Source organism: Musca domestica, unplaced genomic scaffold (assembly GCF_030504385.1).
Source record: "Musca domestica strain aabys unplaced genomic scaffold, Musca_domestica.polishedcontigs.V.1.1 8, whole genome shotgun sequence".
Taxonomy (NCBI): Eukaryota; Metazoa; Arthropoda; class Insecta; order Diptera; family Muscidae; genus Musca; species Musca domestica.
This window is the reverse complement of record NW_026712409.1, coordinates 9,289,230-9,316,505: the sequence shown is the minus strand read 5'-3', so window position 1 is coordinate 9,316,505 and position 27,276 is coordinate 9,289,230. Positions and strand designations below refer to the sequence as shown.

The 27,276-nt window shown below is 35.6% G+C and overlaps 1 long non-coding RNA gene across 1 annotated transcript in view; it reads right to left on the bottom strand.

The window, feature by feature from the left end:
* Positions 1-27,276, bottom strand: part of LOC109613302 (uncharacterized) — a 149,249-nt gene that overhangs the window by 108,998 nt on the left and 12,975 nt on the right. The window contains exon 2 of the long non-coding RNA XR_002194907.2: positions 20,527-20,902. This is a non-coding gene — a long non-coding RNA (uncharacterized LOC109613302). The remainder of the gene's footprint in view (positions 1-20,526; positions 20,903-27,276) is intronic.

Sequence of the window (27,276 nt, the reverse complement as noted above, 5' to 3'; positions counted from 1 at the left end):
AAACCAGCTCCTTCTCTCAACCACAGACACCAATAGTGGGATTCATATTAAATTTTAGGATTCCAGCTCTATCTCTTTCACCCAATACGAAAATTAGTACCATTTAGTACTTTTTGTACAATAATAGTACATATTTTCAAAACCAACGCCCAATCTCAATTCCAGATACCAATAGAGACCTCAATATCAATTTCGGGATATCATTCTATTTCTTCTCCCAATATCAAATTCTTCTCCCAAAAACCATTTAGTACTTTTTGTACAAAAATAGTACACATTTTCAAAACCACCGTCAAATCTCAATTTCAGATACCAACAGAGACCGCAATATCAAATTAGAGGATTCCAGACCTATCCCTTCAACCAAAACTAAATTTGGTACTATTTAGTGATTTTAGTACAATTATAGTATACATTTCCAAAACCACTTCCATGTCTTAAGTCCACAAACCAATAGATCTCTTCAACTAACACCAAATCCATATCATAATCCCAGATGAAAAAAAAATATCTCAATATTAAATTTGAGGATTAGGGCTCAAATCCCTTCAACCAAAATAAAATACCTAATTCAGTACCATTTAGTACCTTTTACACAATTATGATATACATTTCCGAAACCATCTCTATATCTCAATTTTAGATACCAACAGAGACCTCATTATAGAATTTGAGGATTCTAGCCCTACCCCTTCGACCAACACCAAATTTAGTACCATTTAAAATATTTCGTCCAATTTTAGTACACATTTCAAAAACAACTCTATACCTCAATTCGTGATACCAATAGACACCTCAATATCAATTTCGGGATATCATTCTATTCCTTCACCCATTATCAGATTTAGTACCATTTAGTACATTTCATACAATTATGCTACACATTTCCGAAACCACCGCCAAATCTCAATTCTAGATACCAGCAGAGACCTCGATTTCAAATTTGAGGATTCCAGCCCTATCCGCTCAACCAAAACCCAATTTAGTACCATTTAGAAAATTTTGTACAATTATGGTACACATTTCCGAAACCAACTCCATATCTTAATTCCAGGTACCAACAGAGACCTCAATATGAATTTCGAGATTACTATTCTATTCCTTCACCCAATTTCAAATTTAGTACCATTTAGTACATTTCGTACAATTATAGTACATATTTCCAAAACCACCTCCATATCTTAATTCCAGATACCAAAAAAGACATCGATATCAAATTTGAAAATTCCAGAACTACTCCTTCAAAAAAAAAAAAAAAAAAAAAACAAAAAATAGTACATTTCGTAAAATGATGGTATGTATTTCCGAAACCACCTTTATACCTTAATCCCAGAGACCAATAGAGGCCTCACTTTAAATTTCGGGTTATGATTATATTCCTTCACCCAATACCACCAAAGATCTCGATATCAAATTCCAATTCGAAATGTCCAGGCTACGTATGAAAAGCGACCCTAATACAAAATTTGAAACCGCAAGCACTATCTGTTCACCCTATACCAACTTGTACCAAATATAGTACAATTTAGTACCTTTCAGGCACTTGTACTACATATTTCCAAAACCAACTCTTAATCACAAACCTACCACAAACAGGGAACCCACTCCTAAATTTCAAAAGACCAGCTTCATACGTTCACCTCAAACTAAACTTCTCAAAATGTAGTACCATTTAGTACCATTCGCACACTTAGTACACATTTCGAAAACTACCTTCACATATCAAATTTATTTTCCATCTTTGATTCTGATACCGAATGTCTAGTTTTTATCTGTATCTGTTCACATAACACCGAATGGTATTATTCAGAAGTTTAGTACCATAAAAAGTCCTCCTGGCAGAAATGGTACGAACTCTGCCATCTTTATCACAGATTTTGCGTTTATTGACCAAGTCTAAATGGAATCTAATGTTAAATTGGCTTTTTGTGAGCTTCATGGATATTCAAAATTTTGACCCTTTGATACCAGTAGAAGTGGATCGATTTATTCCATCTTCACACCATCATCTTTGGATTGAAAAAAATATTATGATGTTGGTAATTTGAATACAGTCGGACTCTTACATCACATTTTATAAGAAATATAATTATTCAAAATTTTGACTCTCGTGGAAGAGGTACTTGATGCGATATCCTCCTTTCTTGGGGAGGACCGATATCGCACCTAACCTAGCGCTGATGCTAATACTAGGATTTGCAAAGTTGGATCAAAATGGAATTATTCTTTCTCTTTGTGTGCAGTCAATTTTTTTTCTGAAAATGTTGACTTTTTGTGGGGGTGTTACCAGGAGCAGCGGATCGATATTGTCCATCTTCGAACTCTATCTAAGTTTGATAATTATATTCAGATGTACCAGAGGTTTGGACCAAATCGGATACTCCCTTCGGGAGTTATCGTCCGCACCAGCCAACCAACAGACGGACGAACGATCAGGCACGTTTTGGCCGTATTAAATGATATTTACCCTCTGTTGCCATATGACTGAGGGTATAAAAATGCATCTGTTTCATATGTATGAAGTATATGTATCTCCTGCAAACACCTTCAAACTTAAATAAATATACATCATTCCAACGCAAAAAAAGTTGCTCACAAATTATTCAAATTCCTGGCGACAAGAATGTCATAAATGTATGTATGTATGTATAATTGTGTATACACATGTGTGTGTGTCTCTGTCTGAAATTTATGTCTCCATTGCTGATATCACTTAAATCCCTTATTCCCTGCACATTCCATGTTCATTTTCATTGTTCCGTTCACACTTAATTGTGTCACTTGTTTTACTTTTGTTTGGCGCTCAGCCAAAGACACGCAAATCAACTCACTCACACACTCCCACACACATACAAACAAATAATTTTGTTCTTTTTTTTTTTGGTTTGCTGTGTTTACCAAAGCACATTTTGTGTTTACGTTCGCGTTTATATATAGATATGTGTGTGTGTGTAAAACCTCCGAATTAATTATTCATTATTATGTACAATTTGCATGAACATAAACATTTATGTATGTTGTACATATTTGGACTTGCGTGTATGTACGGACATGCATGCATATGGGTACATATATACATCCGTAGCCATATCACCAAGTAAATATTTTATTATGGTTTAGTAATGACTTTAAAAAAAATAATAATGGGATGAAACGATTTAAATCGGGAGGTAATGTCAATTTAAAAAATATATTTATATTTCGAAAGTAACACAGTATTGGTACCCCGGAGACAACATTCAAATCTTGACCTTGCGTATATATATAACATAAGGATTGAGGAAAGGAGAACAGATCCATGAACAAAAATGGAAAATATAAATTTTTTTTATGGCGGAAAATATTTTAATTTTTTTTCCATACCAAAGAGGCAACTCTTTTTTTCTCAAAATTATCACGCATACATTTGTTTAAATAGAACTAAAAAATCGTATTTTTTAAATTTTAATTTATTTTAACCAAAGTTCTCCTTAAAATAAGAATAGTAGATTCCTTCCCTTCCTAAGGGTATAAATCAGAAGTTTTATTGATTTGGATACCAAATACCAATCTACTCGTGTTAAATACGATAAGATGAATATGGCAAATAAAATGGAGAATGGACTTCGAATATGCTAGGGAATTCGAAGCAGAGATGGGCATAATGCACTGTATTTTTAGTGCACTAATAATTTCACTATCACTATTCATTTATTGGTAGTGCAATTTTTAACTCCACTACCACTAAAGGGTTAGTGGTAGTGAAAAATAAATTGCACTACCACTAACGCTTTAGTGATATTTAAAAAAGAATTGCACTACCACTAAATTTTAGTGGTAGTGAAATTTCAATAGCACTACCACTAAATTTAGTGGTATTTGAAAAAACTTGCACTAAATTAGTGGTATTTCATAAAAAATAGCACTAAATTAGTGCTATTTAGAAAAGTAATCAAATTTTATGAATATGTACTATATATTCTGGATTGTTGTTCCCTACTCACTTCAATAAACTTCATTATAGCTGGTATAATACTTATACACATAGTGCTTTTTTTGGCTTCGCTAAAATTTAGTGGTAGTGCAAATTTTATTTAAAAAATCACTAAATTTAGTGGTAGTGCTAATAAAATTTCACTACCACTAAAATTTAGTGGTAGTGCAATTTTTTTTTAAATATCACTAAAGGGTTAGTGGTAGTGCAATTTATTTTTCACTACCACTAACCCTATAGTGGTAGTGGAATTAAAACTTGCACTACCACTAATTATTTAATTCTTAGTGCACTAAAAATTTAGTGCAATATGCCCAACCCTGATTCGAAGTAGAGTTGTTACGTTGATGATAAGGAATATGACAATTACGATATCTCGTAGGCAAGAAGGTGAAAGATACGTGGAAAATCGGGAACTATGTTGTAGCAATGTCGAGTGATTCACAATTTCTGCTCGGGTGATTGATGTAAAGTGTGATTAGCCGACGATTCGAAGGTGATTGGGTTCACCATTGGGTGACTGCCAGATTTTGACAAGTAAGGAAGATCAGAAATTGCAATGTTTGTGTTCGCGTGTCGATGGGATGGCGTTTGGGATATTGACGATTTGAAGGTAATCGAGAATTTGTGGAGGGTTGATGTTGATTGCTGCCGGAGGTCAGGAATAACAATGGCTGGCTTTTGGAATGTTGACGATTTGAAGGTCACTCGGGAACTCGTTTGTGGTTGTCGACGGACTGATCAGGAATAACGATGTTGGTGATCGGATTGATGTCGGCGTTTGGGATGTTGACGATTTGAAGGGTTTCGGTTACTTCAATGAATGGTCATCAGGTTGGTGTAGATAACCAGTAGATAACCAGGGTTTATGATGTAGTTGTTTGGGATGTTGATGTTAATGTCACGGTCTTCTGAGACTGCGTGGGAACTCGTGGTATAATCACTCGGGGACGGTAGGTTCACTGAAATACTCGGGAGGAAATGTTTAGTTGTCTTAAGTTATTGGAGTTCAGCAGTTCACGGAAGGCATGTTCGGAAACCGATGTCGTTCTGGTTCGGCACTTCACTAAATTAGGTGATTGGGATGTTAATATCCACGTCTTCTGAGACGGGTTGGGAACTTGTGGTATAATTGTTTGGAATGTCAGTTCACTCTAAATATACTCTGGATAAGATATTCAGATCACCTTACGTTGCTAGGGTTGACCAGCTCATGGAAGGTATGTTCGGTAGCAATTGTCCAGGCCTTCTCACATGGATTGGGATTGGCTTAGGCAGCTCATGGAAGATATTTTCGGGTGCAGTTTTTCTGCCTTGTCATATAGAGCTCGTTCGGGGTCGGCAGCTGACTGAAAATATGTTCGGCAGCCCATGGATCGGAACTCGTTCTGGTTCGGCACTTCATTGAAGTAGGTAATTGGGATGTTAATGTCCAGGACTTCTGAGACGCGTTGGGAACTCGTGGTATAATCGTTCGGCGACGGCAATTCAATTAAAAGATACTTGGGAGAAGATGTTCAGGTCGGCAAAGGTTGTCGGGGTTGAATAACTCAGAGGGTATACTGTCCGAAAGAAGTTGTCTAGGCCTTCTGAGATGTATTGGGATTCGATCGGATTCGGCAGCTTACGGGAGGTATGTTTGGGTGAATATGTCCAGGCTTTTTCAGAGGGAGCTCGTCCGGATTCGGCAGCTCACTGAAGATATATTCGCCAGCCGATGGAACGGAACTCATTCTGATTCGGCATTTCATTGATTCGATAGATGATCTCCAGGTGTTCTCAGATGAGGCTCGTTCAGATTCGGCAGCTCGCGGGAGGTATGTTCGGGAGCAGCTGTCCATGCATTCTCATGGAAAACTCGTTTGGGGTCAGCAGCTCACTGAAGATATGTTCGGTAGCCGATGGATCCAGAACTCACATTTGGGTTGCCACATTATTGAAGGTATGTTCGGCAACCGATGTCCCGGCGTTCGCATATGGATCGGAACTCGTTTCGGATCGGCATCTCACCGTGGGTATGTTCGAGTTTAGCTGTTAGGGTCGTATATAACGGCAAAGAAGCTCTTCTAGCTAGCACTACGGCTTATGACTACCTCAATAACTATGGTCAAGTGAACCGTATCTCCTGCGGGACATCTAGCCAAGGAACCCTGTAAACAACCAGCCAAAGACACCTCTGAACAAAGAGCTGAAGTGAAAAATGAGCCGAAGTACCTGTGAAACAACGAGCCGAAGCTCCTGTGGAACAACGGGCCAAAGCTCCTATGGAACAACGAGCCAAGGCTGCTGAGGAACAATGAGCCGAAACCCCCTCTGTTAATTAATTACCGTCTACTCAACCTAGTGAGAATCTGTTAAAAAAAGTAATCGTAGTGAGCCGAATCTCCTGGGGAACAATAAACCGAAGCTGCTGTGGAAAAACTCCTGCGAAACAATGAGCTGCAACTCATGTAGAACAGTGAACCGCAGACCCTCTGTAAATGTATTACCAGCCACTCAACCTAAAAAGAATCAGTTCAAAAAATATTCCCAGCTAACGATCCTATTAATCGAAGGACCGAAAATTATTCAGAAAATCAATAACTAGACTTTGACCTTTGGCGCCTTGCAGTATCAAGCTTCTTCTCATGGTAACCCAAACTGAACACTATGTTTGACCGCCATTACCAAGTGAATGAGAATTATTTGCCCTATGTGGTAAACTGCATTTTGCAGAAATCCGGCCAACGAATACTGGGATGATTGAATGACGTTGTTCTCATTGCATGGCGTCACAAGTTGTGGTCTTGCTATTGCCTTTGTTGTCGTTACTATTGATACAATAAGTGCGGTTGTGTGTTCTGACTTATATGTCGCTATCAAGCCCTCCACCCTGTATTATATTCAAGAGAATTTTAAAAAAGTTTTCTTTTACCCTAATTTTCCTAAACATTTTTAAAATTGAGGTCTGGCGGAAAAGTAACTAATTTTCGTTTCTCAGAATACATTTTTATATTTCAAAATTTATTGGCTTTATAATATATCCCTTTAAGTGACAGCCTTTTGGTCACACTTCGTTCGCCAAATTTCTAAAGAACAATAATTTTTGATTTTCCCACATTTACATACATCCGTTTTCCATATCCATTTCCCAGAGAGAAAATGGTCACTTTGGGCATTTGATTTTTGTTTTTTCATTCCTTCACCAATTTTTTTCCAACCAATTCTTATTCCATCCCCAATACTTCCAATCCTCCCCACTTTTGTTTGAATCTTTGATTTGCTCGTGGCCACATTCCCCGCTGGTATTAGCCTTTATTGACCCAATTGAATGGGCAATGCTGTGAATTTAAAGATTCGACTCTCGATTCGATTCGATTTAATTTACTTTTGCTGCACATTGGCCTTAATGTTCTTGGGGAATTGGTAATTTTCGAAATGGAGTTGGTGGCACTTAACGTGTGTGATGTTAATGTGGGTTATTTGTTGGCAGCAGCAAGGTGGGTGGTGACCGAAGTGGCCCAGCAAGGGGAGAGGAAGACGTGTTTTGGTTATTGTGGTTTATTTGGGGTTCGTGGTTAAGTTCTCATTTCGTCGACAGCCATCTGTTGGAATTGGAATATTTATTGGATGGAGGGAAAGTGCGTGTTCGCATAGATGAATTCATTTAAATAGAGTTTACCCATTGTTTGGCCTGGCCGGGCCATGCAAGTAATTCCAACAGTGATCATAATTTAATCTTTAACCCACTGAGTTTTCTGATACCCCAAAATAAATTAAATGAATGAATGAATGAAAAAATATTGGCAATAATTAAATTAAGTTACAAATATTCCACAATACCACAATGCCTGGTGGGGTTTAAACGGATATTGCTGGTATTATGCAGACAAAAGAATTGCAACAGTTCATTGACCATTTTGCAACATTTAAAAAAATATGAAATAAAAAATCCTTAAATGAACAGAACAAGAAAAAATATTTTCCACAGAAATGTAATATTTTTTTTTTTTTTGTATTTTTAGAAAAAAATCATTGAGATTTATTTTTGTTCTCATAATTAAATTATAATTGTTAATTATGACGCCACTCTTGTTGCAAATCGCTAGCTCGCTTGATGTGTAATTTACATAATTGATGCTGACGATTTCAATTGTACTTCGTCGCGTATGAGTACTGTAGAAATCCCACATTCAATATATTGCGTATACGCTATGAAGCACTTTGTGCGCAGTGATTTGTTTTTATTACAAGCACACACGAATTAAATATTCCTAATGCGTTTCAATAATTTACTCAATAATTTAATGCAACGATAAGCGGATTTGAATTTCAATAAATATTTTAATTAACTATTCTGCGTGGTTTTTTTTCAAACGAATATAATATGCAATGTAAGAATTAAGTGATGAGTGTCAGATTGATCATGAAATTACTATCAAGGGGACTAAAATTTTACGGGGGGAATATAAAAACGGGACACGAACATTAACTTATTTTGAATCAAATTCAAATAATGTTGGTTATCACTGAAAACACGTTTAAAGACTCAGAATATTTTAGTTAACGTTCCTCTTACAAAAAATGCTTAAAATCAGACCTTAAAAAACCTTGAAATTTACTAGCAATTTAGCAAGATCTGGTAGCAATTTACTACCAGATCGAATGGACGCTTCAAAAAAATAAATAAATAAATAAAAATTCCAACTTGCTAAAAAACCTCGATGAGACCAACTAACGACTTAAATCATTTTCTTAAAAAAAATCACAAACCATTTAAAAATTTTCTTGAAAAATTTATTAAAAAAAAAAAAAAAACAATATAAGACTTCCTGAAACTTTATCAAAAATCCGCAATAAGAACTTTTCAGTATTTTTCAAAGGTTCAACTTTAACACTTTCACAAAATTTTTTTAAACACCGATGGTAAGACAAACCAAAGACTTTCCACATTTTTTTCTTTTTTTTAATCACGCTTGGACCTCTTATATAATTTTATAGTGATATTTAAAAATTTCAAAATTACATCCCTGAAATAATTGAATTTTTCCAAAAAAAATAAACAAATAAATAAAAAATTATGAAATTTTCCAAAAAAAAATTCTGCAGAATTTCTAAAAACTTAAAAAAATTAAAATTCATTCTGTAAAAGACTTTCAACAAACTTTTTATAAAAAATCGCAAATGGATTTCCAAAAACTTTGAAAAAATGTCTTAAAATACCAATTTTAGATCTCCTACAGACTTTCAATAGGTCAATAGGTGAAAAGTCCAAGGTATGATCAAAAAATTTAAAAATATTCTAAAAAACCAGATTTCTAGGGTCCTTCTAAAGACTTTCAAAATTTTTTATTAAAAAAATCACGACATAACCTTCTAATGACTTATTAAAAATACTCCTATAATATCTACGGTCGTGGTTCTGAAGATATCTGAAAATTATTTTTAAAAATGTATTTAAAAACAACTGTAACCTGATTTTCTCGTCGACTTAGGTTAGGTCCGAAGTCTTCCGGGTCTCTAAAATAAGCCCAGGTCTCTAAAAGGAGCCACTAAGCCCTATGAAATAAGAAGAGTAGATGTCTCATTTTCCTGGGTTTGATTTGATTTAAATAATAAATTAAAAATCTACACGTATTGAATGGACTTCGGAAGTGCTCGGGAATTCGATGTAGAGTCGTTTGCTTGATGTTCGGGTATTTAAAGTTTACTATATCTCTATATCTCGTAGGCAAAGGGTTGAACGACTCGAGAACAATAGGTGGAATGAAGTCGTGATTTCGGGTTTTACACGATTGGTACTCGGATGGTTGATGTGAAGTGTGAGTAGGCGACGATTCGAAGGTGATGGGGTACTCGTGGGTAACAGTCGGATGTTGACAAGAGAGAAAGATCATTAATTGCGATTTTTCTGTTAGGGTGACACTGGAGTTCGGATGGTGACGATTTCAAGGCAATCGGCAACTTCAATGAATGGTTGTACGCTGATGTCCAGGTCTTCAGAGGCGAGTTGTGGACTCGTAGTATAATCTTCAGGGGATGTCAGTTCACTGTAGAGATACTCGGCAGAAGACGTCCAGATCGTTTTACATTGTTCGGATTGGGAAGCTTACGTTTGGTATATTCGAAAGCAGCTGTCCAGCTGTCAATGCCTTCTAGGAGAGACCGGGATTAGTTTGGTGTTGGCAACTCAGTGTGGGTATTCTCAGTAGCCGATATCTAGGCCTTTGCAGATGGATCGGAACAGGTTCGGGTTCGGCAGCTAGCTGTGGATATATTCGGGTTTATCTGTTTGGGGTCTAATCAGCACTACGATTCATGGGTACATCTAATTTAAATAAAATGTTTGAGCTATGATATAGCACCGTGAGCCTCAGCTCCTGCGGGATAAAAAGCCGAGGACTCCTGTAAACAAGAAACCAAAACAGTGAGTTGAAGCCTCCTCCAGAACATCGAGCCAAAGGCCATGCGGAACAGCGAGCCGAAGCTCATGCAGAACATCGAACCGGAGATCCTGTAGAACAACATACCGAAGCGTCAACCTAAAAAACGTATTCCCGGCTAACAATTTTATTATCCGGAGGATAGAAAATGATTCCGAAAATCACTACATATTACAGTAGCAAGTCATCCTCGTCGTCACCCAAACCGAACACTATATGTAACCGACATTACCAAGAGAATGAAAATTATTTGCCTTATGTGAAAAATGGCATATTGCCGAAAGCTAAATTGAAAGTAACACGGCCAACAAATGCTGGATAGGTTGGTTGACGCTCTTCTCATTGTTTTCGTCGCTTGTTCTTGTGGTCCTGCTTCGGCCGTTTTTGTTGTTACTATTGCCATACAATAGTATTAAGTTTTATGTGAAGCTATATGAAAAAATGAGTGTATCTTTATTGCTATTTTAAAAAAATATATTCCTTGTAAATATTCTTAATAGGACTTGTATTACTGTACTATACGTCCTGAAAAATAAAAAAATGAAATTCTAAAATTATAGCAAACTTGGTCCTTAAAAAAATCTTTAACAAATCCGCAATTACTGCTCAATTTGTCCTTAAAAATAATAAAAAACAGAAATTATTTAAAAAATCCAGGAAAGTAGGTCAGTTGGTCCCTGCAAAATCTCGCCTAAAAATAACCGTTTATCCTTGAAAAAAAAATTATATAGACATCTAAGATGTTGCTTCTTAAAAAAATTGTTTAAAAATTCAAGATTATCCTTGAAATTTTATTTTTTTTTTTTTTTGGAAATCAACGATTTCGCATTGGTTTATAATCGTCTGTCCTTGTTGGTCTTCACAAAATTCACAAATATGACTCTATGGGTCTTAGAAAAATTATTCTTCAAGTAATATATAATTATGAGTCCGCGTATCCCTAAAGGGATCCACGTTTGGCCTTGAAAAATAATTACCCATGACTATAGCTATGTTGGCCCTTGAAGAAATGTCCGTAAAAATGAATAATTAAAATGATGAAGATTCTTAAAAAATGGTGTTAGAAACTCTCGATTATCGATTTGTGGGTACTTGGAGAAATTTACTTCGAAAATAGAGATTTTTTTGAATCCAATGGTCCTTTTACATTTCGCGATTAAAGCTGTATTGTTCCTCAAAAAGTTTTTAAAAATCATGAGTATCCTTAAAATATATTTATTTATTTAATATTTTTTTATTTATTATTTTTAGTCCTCGTTGGTCTTTAAAAAATGCACAAATATGACTCTATGGGTCTTTAAAAAAAAAATTCTTTAAGAAATATAAAATTATGAGTCTGCGTATCCCTAAAAGGAACCATGTTAGTCCTTGAAAAATAATTGTCCACGATTAAATCTACGATTAAAAATTTATGTAAAAATAAAAGATTATAATTATGTAGATTTTTAAAAATATCCTTTATTCTGGATCTGATGTTCCTTGAAAAATATTCTCTTGCATTTCGCGATTGTAGCTGTTTTGGTCTCTAAAAATAATATAAAAAGTCAGGAACTACTTCTTATATTTGTACTTGAAAAAATTACTTCAAAATAGAGGATTTCTGGATCCGATGGTCCTGAAAAATATTCTCTTACTTTTCGCGATTGAAGCTGTATTGGTCCTTAAAAAGTGTGTAAAAAATCACCTACAGATACTAAAAAGTACTTTTCACAAAATCCAAGATATCGACTATCCTGTCCCTCAAATGTATTTTTTAGAAGATGTATTAATTATTTTTTTAAAATTCTTTCGATTGCCGCTAAAAAGAATAATAAAAAAATCCAAAATAATAGCAAAAAATCTGGATATCGGCTATCCTTGTCCCTTAAAAATTATTTTTTTAAGATGCACTAGCACTTGGAAAATGATTTTAAAAATCTTCGATTGTCGCAGAAAAAATATTGTCAAAAAATCCAAATAATAGTAGTGCTGGCTTTTGAAATAATATTCTTTAAAACTTCACTCTTTAGCCCTCATAGTTCTCGAAGAAAAATTTCTGAAAAATTGATAATTTCAGCTCAGAGAATCCCAAAATTACTTTCAAAGCCACCGTGAAAAAATATTTAAAAACAATCCTCAGTTGTTGCTCTAGAAGTCCTTGATTGAAATATTCAAAATAAATAAATAAATAAATCCTCAATTGTAGCTCTATTAGCCCTTGATAAAAATATTCAAGAAATCATCGTTTGAGCTCTGAAATTATTTGAGAAATATGTATAAATATCAGCTGTTAAAACTGAAATTGTCCTTAAATAAAAATTGGCTAGAAAAATCACAGCTAAGTTTCTTGGCATTTTAAATTTGTTTGTAAAAAAATCAAAAAACAAATTTTCCTAAACAAATGTGGCATCGAAACCCTAAAAGCAAAAGACTACCTTAATTTCAATACACTTATAATAATTCTAACGCATTCTCCCAATCCAATTTCCCAGAAACTACAATATATTCAACAAATGGTTGGCATAATTGCCCACGAGGTTCGAAAACGTTTTGTAAGTGTTGTAGTAACCTTTTAATAGAAATACCAAAGGGCTGGATTTAATTTGAAGGCGAATTCATTATCCTATCCTCATATCAATGAGATATCCTCGTGCCGCCACTCAACATACACTCGAAGGAGAATCACAAACATTTGAAAGCATTTTTTTTTTTTGCTATTCTGGGTGGGTTTGGTTATTTTTATTTATGTCTGATGGCAAACTATTTGTACAGCTGTTGTAAATGAACGAATATGTATATGTATGGGTATGGGTATGTACATCGTTGATTATTGTACTCCTTCACATGACCACATTCAGGCTGAATGTTAAAGTTGAATAAACGTCGAATATTGTTGGCCCATCGAAAATGAATCTTTCAATTTCAAGTGATGTTCGTTTGGGGGGAGGGGCCGTGTAAATAACACCTTTAGTTTGATAACCTTTCCATACCTACATGACCGAGGATGTGCGATAATGTTGGGCTATTGAAAAAACTTTTCCAAAGACAGGTCGGATACCCCCTCAGATATGTTCGTCCATTTGTCTTTACCTAATAGGGCAAACGTGCACCGTTTGCCAAGTGACTGGTAACTAAATAATTGATAAAGTCAGTTTGTGGTTTTCATCGAGCGAATGGATAAAGTTACATTTATTAGAGTTTTTCCAGGAAAAATGTGGCGATAACATAAGTTATTCCGAAGAGGCGTAGGATAATCATGTAACCATTGAAAATAAAGTGTTTTGAAAAGATAGGTAGAAAACAAGTTGGCTAGAAATCTACTAAATGAAATAAAAATAAAACAAAATCTTTAGGGTCACCGAAATGTCTTCAACCAGTATGGAAAGGTCAAAAGTCGGTCGGGGCCAACTATATGATGCCCTACACCATTATGCGTCCTTAGTAGAGCTCCTACAACAAAAAAATTATATTGGGAATTTAAGTAAGATAGTTCATACCAACTATGATCCAAATAGTATAGCGCATGATATGACTTCGAGAAGGATTATTTTAAAAGATATTTATTGGAGCAATAGGTATACCGGACCGGGTCTCACCAAATGATTAAATTCGGTTGAATATAAAAAACTCTATCCAATTTGGGTGGTATTACATATATTGTGAGCAATGGCTGTAAAATCGGATGAAGATGTATATCGAAGCGATACAAAAATCAGAACCGATCTCGATAAAATTTGGCAGAGGTATTTTCGAGCTGTATCTCGTGTTCGGTATGAAATGTCATTGTTGTGGAGTGCATATTACGCATGTGAGGGACTTAAAACCCCAAATCGGATGAAACATAGATATGGGAGCTATAGCTATATCCGATTTTCAGCAAAATTTGAAGTTCTTGCTTCTAGATTGAATTCCGTCGGAAGTGTCAAAATGCAGTCCATTTGGGCTGATATTACTGGCTGATACTACTTAGTGCACAAAAAATATGGAATAAAGATATATATGGGAGCTATGCAATTCTGAACCGATCTTGACAAAATTTTAAACACTTTTTTCTGAGCTGTATCTGATATCTGGTACCAAAGATCATTGTTGTGGAGTGGAGGGACTTAAAACCCCAAATCGGATGAAACATAAATATGGGAGCTATAGCTATATCTGAACCGATTTTCAGCAAAATTTGAAGTCCTTGCTTCTAGACTGAATTCCGTCGGAAGTGCCAAAATTCCGTCCATTTGGGCTGATATTAGACATTTGGTGCACAAAAAACCTGAAATAAAGATATATATGGGAGCTATATCCAAATCTGAACCGATCTTGACAAAATTTTAAACACTTATATTTGAGCTGTATCTGATATCTGGTACCAAAGATCATTGTTGTGGAGTGTATATTACGCATGAGAGGGAGAGCCGATTTTCTCCAAATTTGATGTGCTTGTTTCTAGACTGAATTTGGTCGGTTGTACCAAAATGCAGGTCATTTGGACAGATATTGGTCATTTGGTGCAAAATTAACCCGAAATTGGTCGAGGATATATATGAGAGCTATATCTAAATTTGAACCGATTCTGACCAATTTCAATTGGGTTTGACCTTGGGCCACACAAATACTATTTCGAAAATTTCATCTTCAACGGACAATAAATGCGACCTACATTTTGTTCACAAAAATACGTGAACAAATGGACGGATGGAGAGATGGACATGCATAAATCGACTCAGAAAGTGATTATATAAAGATACTCAAAAGTAACTAATGGGTCCATCTCACTTTCTTTTCCATGTTACAAACAAATGCACAACGACATAATACCCTTATCACTATGTGGTCTAGGGTATAAATAAGTGGAATTAAATTAAAGCTTCTAAATTTGTACGAAATTATTTATTTTGAAAATCTCCGATTGTCGTCGAAAAGAATTGTTTTCAAATCCATGATAATAACTTTGTTGGTTTCTTAAATAATATTCTTAAAAAAAAAATAACACTCCAGCTCCCATAGAGAAAAAATCCCGCAACAATCCTAGTTTAGCTATAACTCTCGGATCGGTCTTTTTCGGTAGATAGATCTTGGTCTCCTGATTACAAAAATGTAATTTTTATCCAAAGGTGATAACTGGTTATTCGTTTTTTTTTTTTTTTTTTTTTTTTTTTGAACCGAAAGTTCGGGAAAAAGCAAAATATAACCGGTTTTTATAACCAATACGGGTATCATATTTTTGGTCAGGAGGCCAAGATCTATCTGTAGCATACAATTCAGGCCGATCCGAAAGCTATAATAGGATTATAGCTATACATACTAGCTAGCTATACTAGCCTGAAATGATTTCAGGCCAGAGAGTCCTTGACTGGAGTTACCTAAAAAGCCGCGGTGAAATCGCTGCTAGTACTTGAAAAATATAAGGAAAAAATCCTCAACTGTTTCTCCGGCAGTCCTTGAAAAAATATCCTTAAAATTCCGATTAGGGCTCCGACGATATTTCAAACAAAAAAAGGCCCTCCCCTCTCCCCCTTAGTATTTTTGTGCTTTTTTCTGCACAAATAAATAAACATTGTTTTTTTTTTTACAACAGAAATGTGCCTGACATCTTCAAAACCACCAAATAACCAGCGTATCCCATTAAATAAAAAAATATTTGAAATAAAAAAAAATTAAAAAGAAATTAAAAAAAAATATTTTTTAACCAATTTTTGGACTAACAAGAGTACAATCTTTAAAAATATTTTCTAGTGAACTGACAAAGACATGAGTCGGGATTTTTTTGTATTTTTTTTAAAGTCCCTGAGAATCATATATTCTTTTTTGCAGATTTTTTTTTTTTGATTTCGAAAAAATATGTGTATGTAAAAAATACTTTTTCAAGAGCTTTCTGAAAAATTGCAAATGCTAAAGAAAAACACTTTTCCAAACGTATTTTTGAAATTTTAGATTTAAATTAATAAATATAATAAAAGTGCGGAAAACTTATTTGAAATGGTGTCTTTCCTAAGCATTCAAGATCTTATTGTCATCATGCCCTTAAATCTTTTAAATTTAATAAAAAAAATTCGAAAACTTCTTTCGGTTTGATGCTTCGTAAAGAAAAAAACCATAAAATCCGATTATTTGATGTGAATTCAAAATTTATCACACCTTTGTTAGTCACATAAATATTCGCATAAAATTCCAGGGAAAAAGCTGTGTCGCCACACTCACATCGATATTGTCACCTAACGCTGATTTATGCTGAGCAACTTGTCATTTGGAAATCAATTGATGTGTCTCCAAAAAAAAAAGAACCAGAAAGTCGTAAATTTCATAATTTATTACTAGCACCGTACAAGAAAACATAAAAATCGAAAAAAATGTACAACAGATGAAGAAGATTTTTTGCGGTTTAGTACTAGAACCTTTGAAAGAGTTTCTTTCAAAGCACCTGTATTCTAAGACAAAATGTATTCAAGCATTCGATGGCTTGTTGAAGGTCTTCTAGAAAAAGAATTTCTGTCAAAGTACTTCTGGCCATATAGACCATAGTGGAAGGACTTTAAATCACAGAAAGTCTCTAAAACGTCCTCTATATATGGAAAACCTGCTGTAGGTCTAATATTACGATTTCTTCGCTGCTCTGCTATCCATAGAAAATTTATTCAGGCATGCCCTGTTCAAGGTCCTTAATTTAAAATCTTTCAAAGGATAATCTGTCGAAAATATAATATTCATAGAAGACCCCTATAAGGCATTCATTCCACAAGGAGATCTTTTACCCTCACAGGGCCATTCTTAATCCTGAAATAGCTCCGCCCGTAGAAAGTCCATTGAAGATCCTTTAATATCCAAAGATTTATTACCGATCTTACTCAATGAAAGAACTTTGAATAGTTCTTTCATTGAGTAAGATCGGTAATAAATCTTTTGGATCTTCTTCAGTGCAAGGAAGAACTTGTGAAGGAGTTTTATTTCAGTATGTAAAAGTCTTCTTGTAAAATATTAAGAGGTCCTTTTTTTATAAAAGATTTCTGATGGAACCTCTATCCATACAAGACTTGCCGACAATTCTTTAAAAATATAAAATCTATTCGTCTTAAAAATGTTTGAGAGGTAAAGGTCGTGTATACTTCTAGCGAGAGGAGACGTTAATTTGGTCTATCCCAAGAAGACCTATTACGTTTTCTACTGGCGGTTAGGTTAGAGCTTAAAAGACGCGTTGAAGAGATTTAAACCTTTGAAGATTGTGTCCTTTGTCTATAGAAGACATATTGGTGGCCTTAAATCCATAAAATATTTCTGCCATATCCATGTTAATCCGTGGAGGTCTTTTATCGCCAGAACAACTTTTGAATGTCGCCTACCCATATACGTTACTTCTAGAAATAGAAGTCGACCTCCTGTTCCTAATGGTTATCTGGAAGATATTCCATTCGTACTTCTACAGGGTTGTCCAAATTCGACGGACCCATCTGGCAACGCCATAACTTTTGACAGAGATGTCACATCGCTTAATGGCATACCGCGTTTGAAACGTCAGTCCAAGCAGATTTTTACTATGAACCAATACACGCCACGCGAGCGCTCTGAAATAGTTGAAATTTACATTCAACAGAAGAAGTCAATTGTGAAAACTCAACGTGCTTTTAAAACATTAAAAAATGTCAGAAGTGCGCCTTCTAAGAACACCATTAAGCGTTTATACGAAAAATTTTCGACTGGTAAGGCTCTTTCTAATCCGAAGAGGCCATATAAAAGTCGACCAAGAATATCGCTGCCGTACGAGGCAGTATTAAGAGGTCCGCAAGAAAATCCCAAAAACGCAGTTCTCAGCAATTGGGCGTGGCTCGGTCCATTTTACAACGGATTATTCGCATTGATTTGCATTTGTTCCCGTACAAAATTCAATTGACGCAAAGAATGTTGCCTGCGGACAAGCCTCGTCGATTGGAATGGGCCCAAAGTTCCGTCGAATATGGTCAACCCTGTACATAGCCGTCATTCCGTCTGTCCATGTTAATTTATAATTTGCAACCTACAGGTCGCAATTATGGCCCGATCCTCACGAAACTGAAAATGGATGTGTAGTTAGGATCAGAATAGAACCCTATTGTTTTTGGAGATGATTGCAAAATATTTAGGGGTTGAAATGGATCAAAAACAGAAAATATTCCTGACTTTGCAGTTGCTCTACAAGCCACAATTAGGAACCAGTCGACGCGGAAATTTGCATGGAAGCAGAGTTTGGGATTGGGCAGAAGCCTACCAATTTGGTCATCGGACAATATTTAGCGGGTAAAATAGACCTTGACTTTTATGTAAGAAAATACGAAAATTTCCACTAAACCGCGAATATTTTTAATCCCAGCCATATCACAAACTTCTGACCATTGAAGTGATGCTGATTGCCAAGAAATCGGATATATAGCTAAATAGGTGCAATATATATATAAAAGAAATATACCTTATTTATTTAGCTTAAAAGTCAAGAAACGCTGGGCCGATTTTCACAATTCCCATTAATTCGGAAAAAATTTAAGAAAATCCCGGAAAAATGTACAAATAAAAAAGTGAATATTTTTTGTTCCATTTTCCTATTTTTGACATACTTTTTATCGCTTGCGATTTTTTCAATTTGACTTACAATTTTGAATTGAAAATTTTCTATATTTTTACACACCGCAACACTATCGTCCAATCTTCCCGAAAATTTTCATGGGGGTTGGGTTAGGGTCAGAATTTAAGCCTATTGTTCTTAAGATATACATTTAGGGGCTCAAATGGACTAAAAAAATTTAAATGTTTCTAATTTAAATTTAATCTAAACGACACGGAATTTCGTATCAGAAGAGGGTTAAGGACAGGGAAGAAGTCTAGCATTTTGAATGACCATTGGGTTATATTTAAGTGTAAAAGGAAAATTGTATTAAATACCGTACACCAGGACGGAGTGAGTAAATATTGAGCAAATTCCCAGGGTCAAAAACCTAAGGGCAACATCTAGACAGGGCTCATTGGCATTATTTCAAAAACGAAGTCTTCCAAAATGGATTTGGACATAAGAGGACTTCTAACTTATTGTAGTATTCACATGGTCGGCCCCGCACAACTATAGCCTTTGCTTACTTGTTTTTTTTATTTTTACTTGAAAAAAAAAATAAAAAGTTTAAGAACTCATTTGGAATGATCTTTTTTCGCATTTTATATCAGCATGAAATAGGCCCATTAAATCTGAGGACGGTCTTTTGTCCATAGACATCCTTCGAAGAAGGTAATTTCATTCATATAATTTTTCTGGAACTATATCTTGAGTGGATTTTTTTCTCTATTTATAGTATATGTGAGCATATTTTAAATATTCAGAACTACTTGAAACCATTTCTGCATTTTATTTTCTAATTGGTTTTTATTTTTTATATGATTTTTTTAATTATTTTTTTTTTAATACAAAATAAATAAGCACAGAGATTTTACTTCTCAAACGCATTCCTTAAAAATGTAATTTTTCCCTTTCTAAACAAAGAGAAAAATTTCATTATTCTGCATTGTCTTTATTGCATGACATGTTGATAAATTATTCAAAAAGACTTAGCTTTTTTCTGTACTCACAAAGAGCCAAGCATATAACGGAAAATTAAATATTTATAAATTAAAGACCAAAATGAAGGCATGAGAAAATAATCTTGCCAAACAACAGTAGACCACTAAAATATAATGGCCGCAGTTATGGGGTTGAGGGGGGAGAATACTTCGAGGGCAGACTTGATTTTAACTTAACTTTCATTTTTATCTGTGCCTCCTGTAGATACTACAGTTTCCATTGTTGTTGTTGTTGCAAATGGAGGGCATTGATTTATTATTTATAATGGATAGCCGTAACAGCCAACAGCTGCTGCAGCATTTCAATTAAATCACAACCCAGCTTAGCATCGCAATATTCAGGTCAGGTCAATCATCCAACTCAAACGGAGAAATGTAGAGCAGTGCTCCACTGTTGCAAAGTGTTAGCAATGTCAGTATGTCAAAATTGAAGCTTCGATTTGTAAAGCCATTGTTTAGAATTTATTTTCAAATCAAGGGAAACCCCGCTATCGGGCTTCCTTTTTCAGATGAGCCAAAGGTTTAGTTGTTCACTGGGGTTATTAGTTTAATTTTTTCGAAGAAAGAAATTGGAAACAAACTTACCAGTTCTTTTGCTTTGCTGTTGAACGTCATCAATGAACGGACGGATTTTATTTTCTTGTTGAGTTTCCAGCTGTAAGGTTTCCATAAAGAAAACTGCTCCGCACTTTAATATGTAGACGGTTAAATGCTGATGAAATGAAGCATTGAATGCCCCATCGAGAAAGAAGGAAGGATGGACGAACGAACGAAGAAACGAAACGAAAATTGTTGATACAGCAAATTCAAGAGAGTTGTTGAATTTTTATATGTTCGGTAATTGTATAAATTTCAGATGATGTTATTGTTGTTACATTTGTTGCTGTTGTTGTTGGTTTTTCCCCCACAAGATTCTCTTCACTGGTACACTTCTTCACTTTCCTTTTTGTGTTGTTATAAACTATTGTTCGGTTTTATAAGAAAAATAAATAACAATTCGTAAGCATACACACAGAATTATATTTGAGCACACCAATGTACACACACATACACATACAAATATATGTACGTACCGACCTCTCTGCAGTAAATATACAATGAACTGAAGCCAATACACAAAATAAACAACAAAAAGCCAAAAAAAGGATATGAGGCAGTAACGAATTTTCATCGGACCATGACGGTGGTACCTCAAGATGAGGCATGCCCAATATTTATACCCTCAGCCATATGGCTACAGAGGGTATATATCATTTGATACGGCCAAAACGTGCCTAGTCGAAATAACGGTTTTAGACCCTAGGTCTCTTTGGACCAAATCCGTTTCAGAACATTTGGAGTCGATCTAGCGACGTCCGTCCGTCCGTCTGTCTGTCTAGCTGGCTGGTGCGCACGATAACTCTAGAAGGGGGTATCCGATTTGGTCCAAATTGGCTACAACGTAATATTTTTGTCAAACTTAGATCGAGTTCGGAGATGGGCAGTATCGGTCCACTCCTTCTGGTACCTCCCCCACAAAAGGTCGAAATTTTCAAAAAATATATTTTTTGCACAGGAAGAGAAAGGATAATCCGAATTTGCTCCAACTTTGCAAATCCTAATATTTGTGTCAGTGCTAGTTCAGGTGTGAAAATTTGCAATATCGGTCCACTCCATCAAGTACCTCCCCCACAAATATTCAAAATTTTGAATAATTACAATTCTCATAAAATGTTATGTAAGAGTCCGACTGTCTTCAAATTTCACACATCCCAATATTTATATTAACCCAAGGTCTTGTGTTAAGATGAACAATATCGGCCCACTCCTTCTGGTACCTCTCCCACAAAAGGTCGAAATTAAAAAAAAAAAAACAATTTTTTTGCACAGAAAGAGAAAGGCTAATCCGAATTTTCTCCGACTTTGCGAATCCTAATATTTACGTCAGTGCTAGGACAGGTGTGAAAATGGACAATATCGGTCCACTCCATCAAGTACCTCCCCCACAAAATATTGAAATTTTGAGTACCCATGAAGCTCATAAATCGCCAAATTAACACCCGATTCCATTTAGACTTGGTACATCTGTCGAAATATTTATATCATATTTTGGGTCCGATAGGAAATGGGCAATAGAGGGTCAAACGTTTGAATAACCTTAACACTAGTCAAAATATATTTAGATAATCGAACATAGGCTGAGGGTATATCTCTAGCGGCAATACCGACTGATACTTTTTAACTTGTTTTATTACATATTTGTGGACACCATGACTAAAAACTGGAATTTCAAAATAACACTGGGTAATTTTCGGAAGCTGCACTTTTTGGGATCTACTCTAGAATTAAATGGACCACCAGAACTGGAAGATCCTAGGTATTCTTCTGAAGATCTTCAATAGTTTAATAACCTATTTTATATACACTATGTTAAAGAACTTTTATTTAATAGAAGCTTCGGACTTTCAAGAATTTTTCGGACGTTTTCTTTTTTTTTAATTAAGTCCACTATCCCAAAGTCCACTATTCCTAGACCTCTTGAAGGATGTATCTGAAGGTTTTGTATTTATTTCAATTTTACTTCACTTACATAAGGAGAAGAGATGGAGTTACTACTAAGCCCGTCTACACCACAAATACCGCATGAGATCAAGAAAAAAATCGACTCGAGTTTTCCCTGGTTAACAGGGCGTTAATAAAGATTTCTCGAATTAGAAGTCGTTCCATAGACTTCCGGTCCGAGATGATTAATATTTTTGCTAAATCCCCTCCCCCAAAGTTGGAATTTAAAAATAAAACTTCCTAATTTTTGGAAGCTGCATTTTTAGGGTCTATTCAGGAATTGAAATATCAGAATTGGAAGATTTTACTTTTTTCCAATTTTCGATCAATTTAAGGTTGAGGGGACAATGAAGACGTTGACGTACTCTTATGATTCTTTCTATCCTACAATTTAGTTCCATGTAGCTATACATTTAAGAAACAATTTAACCGGCCATTCTTTTTATACCCCATGTTATTTCGAAAAAAAAACTTTGAAAATTATGTCAATAAGTGTAAAACCCAGTAACCGGCGGTATATATTGCTTCAGTAAAATAATAAAATCAATTACTCGGCTAATAAAAATACTGAATATCGAGAGATACCCTTTTATGGGATTATAGGAAAACGTGAACCTACAAAAAAATTCTCTTCATGAAAAAAATTCTGTTGGAAAATATGATTAAAATTTTAAAAATACTGAATATCGGGACGTATTGTTATATGGGGGTTATAAAAAATTATAGACCATTTATAAACATTTTCTACAAGAGGGAAGGGTGCCCATTTTGAAAGGCTAAATATCAAATTTCAAACTATGAAAATACGGGATATCGGAAGACACCATTTTATGGGGTTATACAAATGTGTGGACCTATATAGTCCAGTATCTGTCTGAGATCTGCAATTACGAAATTTCAAACAAAAAAGCAAAAACCATGTGATACCCTACAACACTATAAAGTATTGAAAAACTCCCCGCATATTCATACCGGTGTTTTTAAATAATGTCGAAAAGGAATTTTGGCCGGTCGATAGGTAAACAAAAAATTTAAAAAAATCTGTAAATATTACTAGCTATGTGTTTTCTACAGGCTATCCAAAATGGTAGGCTTTTGTCCTGTTTCTTGTATTTGAAGTCCTTTCTGCCAACCTTCTCCAATGAGGAGAAAATTTTGAATTAATTTAAAGACCCACATATCTCTTTCTAAAGACTGCCTTTTATATATACAGGGAGAGATGAAAAAACTGCAACCAACTTCAGACTGCTGTCATTTCTAAGCCACTCGTCCGACAGCTGTTAAAATTATTCCAGTAACAGCTCATTATATTGTTTACAAGCGTACAAAAGCATTTTGGTGAGAATTTTCCAGAAAAAAGTTATTCGGGATGGCTACCAGAATTCAAGGGTGATAGTGTGATTTCTTTATATTTGGCTGGAAAGCCACAAGTAGCTATCGTTAGAGTACTCCAGCATTTAAATGTGAATAAATCTTTTGGGTCTCGTACCATTCCTCGTTACTGTGATACTGGTAGCATAGCCCGACGTCAAGCAAGTGGACGGAAGAAAACAGCAACATCAGCAGAAATGGTTCGATAAGTAAAGAAGCGACTTGATCGAAACCCGCATCGCAGTGGCCGAAAAATGCCTCATGAGGTGAACATATCGCAATATTCCATTCGGCATACATTGAAAAATGAGCTGGGGGTAAAGCCATTGAAATTCCAAAAAGTGCAAGAACTTACACCGCAACAGAAAGAAACTAGACTCACAAGAGCTAAAGGGTTGCTACGCTTTGCCGAACGTGGTGAACTGCGGAATTTGGTTTTCTCCGCTCCGATAAGAAAACATTCGTTGTCCAGCAGTTTGTAAATGAACAAAATGATCGTGATTACTTGCCAAAGAGGTCAGCTGAAAATGTACACCTTCGGTTGGCCACCAGAACTCAAGCGCCAGTCATGGTGATGGTGTGGGCCGCCATAACAGCCGATGGTCGCTCTACGCTCGTATTTTGGCTGCAGACCTTGACATTCCAACAGGACTCATCACCATCCCACTCAGCACGCGCCACCCAAGAATGGTTATAAAATGAGGTTTCTCGCTTCATTTCCAGCGCACAATGACCACTAAAATCTCCGGACAATTGTGTCTGGATTATTTTGAAAAGCAAGGTTGGCACTAAAAAATGCCATAGTGTCGGTCACCTCAAGCAAGCGCTTCGGCGGGAATGGGCCAAAATACTGCAGAGCAACATTCGGGCAGCGGTTTTGACGATTTCATTAGCCGTTTAAAGGGCATAATTCGTGCTAAAGGCGACCAATTCGAACAAATCTAAACTTATTCTAAAATTATATGCTATTTCCGACATTTTTTGCTTTCATTCAATAAAATTTAAAAAGGTAAAAATTATGGCGTTTGACTTTGTTGCAGTTTTTTTTTATCTCACCCTGTAAATAACTAATTTTGATCATATCCGTATTTTCCATCAGAGATATTTTGAAAGCCAAATACCAAATTTTGGAAGCGTTTTTTTTAATGTGATTACAGTCATGAAAAAGTGCCAAATATCGGGAGGTACAGTTATATGAGGCTTTAGAGTCCCCCTTTTGCCTAGGAGCTTCAGATACCAAATGTCAAGCAATTTCATTTCAATTTTCGAACGACCAAAAAAGTTACTAACCATTGTAACCCAATCTACATCAAATACACAGGACGAGCTAAAGGAACCCTCTTCTCGACCTTCTCTCTACCTAAAGGCTCGCCAATTAAGACATACTGCCCTCTATAAAAGGGACCCATTCGGCATTTACTCTACAAAAACTCGTCCATCAGGGCTTAGTGCCCCTGAGAATCGCTTATATCGAATTTTTCCTGACAGAGCAGAATCCCAGTCGAAGGGACTGGTCTATAAGGTCAACTGGTCTTCTTGTTCCGGACAGACTCACTCCTATGAAGATCTAATTCTAGCAACATTCTATGACTAACTTGTAGTCCTTCGGACATGTTTACAAGATTATTTTATTGTAAACTCCTTTTTATATCCTTATCCATATGGCTAGAGAGGGTATATATGATTTGATACGGACAGAAATAAGGCTGTAATAATTATTCCAAATTTTGACCCTTTGTGGGGTAGGTACTTGATGGACTGGCCAGATATTGTTAATTTTCGCACCCGAGCTAGCACTGACAAAAATATTAGGAGTTCCTTTCTCTTTCTTGAAGTAATTTATTTTCTTTGAAAATATTGACGCTTTGTCGGAGAAGGTGCCAGAAGAAGTAGACCGATGTTGACCATCTCCGAACTCGATCTAAGTTCAACAATAATATTACGATAATAATATTACGATTTACCAAGTTTGAACCAAATTGGATACTCCCTTCGAGAGTTATGGTGCGCTTCAGCCATATAAGCAGACATACAAACGGACGGATTACCCTAGATCGACCTCAAATGTCCTTAAACTGATTTGGTCCGAAGAGACCTAGGGAGTTTTTTTTTCATCAGGGAGAGAAACCAAAAATGAATAGAGAAACCAAAAATGGTACCCTGATCTCTAAAGACTTCCTGCTTGAGTTTCTTTTATCTAAAGGCTGTACGACTTAGCAATTCGCGTTTAAAGGCTCCCTTTTCCAGGCTTGAGCTCAGTCTACAAGAACTCTCTACTTATTTTCCCCTCCATTCTTGTCTATAAAAACACGAAAAAGGGAAGGGGGACAAACAAAAACCGAATATATACCTCAAAAGCAAATATTCACACGTTTTGTTTGCTGGCATTAATGTCCTTTGTAATTTCTCTGAATTTGAGCGGCATTAATTATATTTCTTTCTACTGAAATTTCTTCAGTATTCCTTTCAATCTAAGTATGTGTAAGTGTGAGTGTCATATGTAAATGTAAACATTAGGGGTTCCTTTATTCCCAAAAATACTAATATCCACGGCAACACACACAAACACAGATCCCCCAGACCGCCCACCAACTCCTTGAAAACCCGGCTACTTATAAATAATACCTTTAACCTCACCTATATCACAGCTTGCTATTGTTTACTTGCTCATTTGTTTTATTTCTCTTCGACCGTGTTGTTATTGTATTCCTTGTATTGGCTGTTATTTTTATTTATTTAAGTTTGTATCAACACATTCAACAAATTTTTGTAGACCCACTTTCGGTTCATTGGTTTTCATTTGTGGTCAATTCTAACACACCAAACCATATCGGAGGCCACAATCCGCATACTATTTGTTCGTGTAATTTGTAATATTCAGTCATAATGTGAGGGGTTCGAAGGAGTTGAAGGAGGTGGAGGAGGTAGGTGCCAGCACGAAAAACCGCAAATTAATAAAGAGGGTAAATTATAGTTGCTAAGCGCAAACGAACGAATGCCAAATGCCAAAATTAATCAAAAATCTGTTGGAGGTAATGATTGAAAACTACAAAAAAAAAAAAAAATATTGAAAAATTTGACTTCTTCTTGACAACTCTTGGTGTCTTTTATAAGGTCCTTTATAAGGATTTTATGTTGTTGACTGATTTGGTTGATTTCGGAACACTGGTTTAATTTCAACTCTAATAATAGGCATCCAATTGTGCCTCTTTTTCTGTCCTGAAAGCCGCTATACGGTGTCGTGATGGTTAATTTAAGGGTCCTTAAGGCCCATAAGGTCCTTGGTCGATTATGGAGATACCCTTGTCTCTCTTGCAGTCGAGTCAAATATGGGGCCTCACCTACAAAAACCACTTAACTATAAGGCTCCATTTGAGCTCGTCTATAAAAACTCCCTTCCAACTCCTTCGAACTCGTCTATCA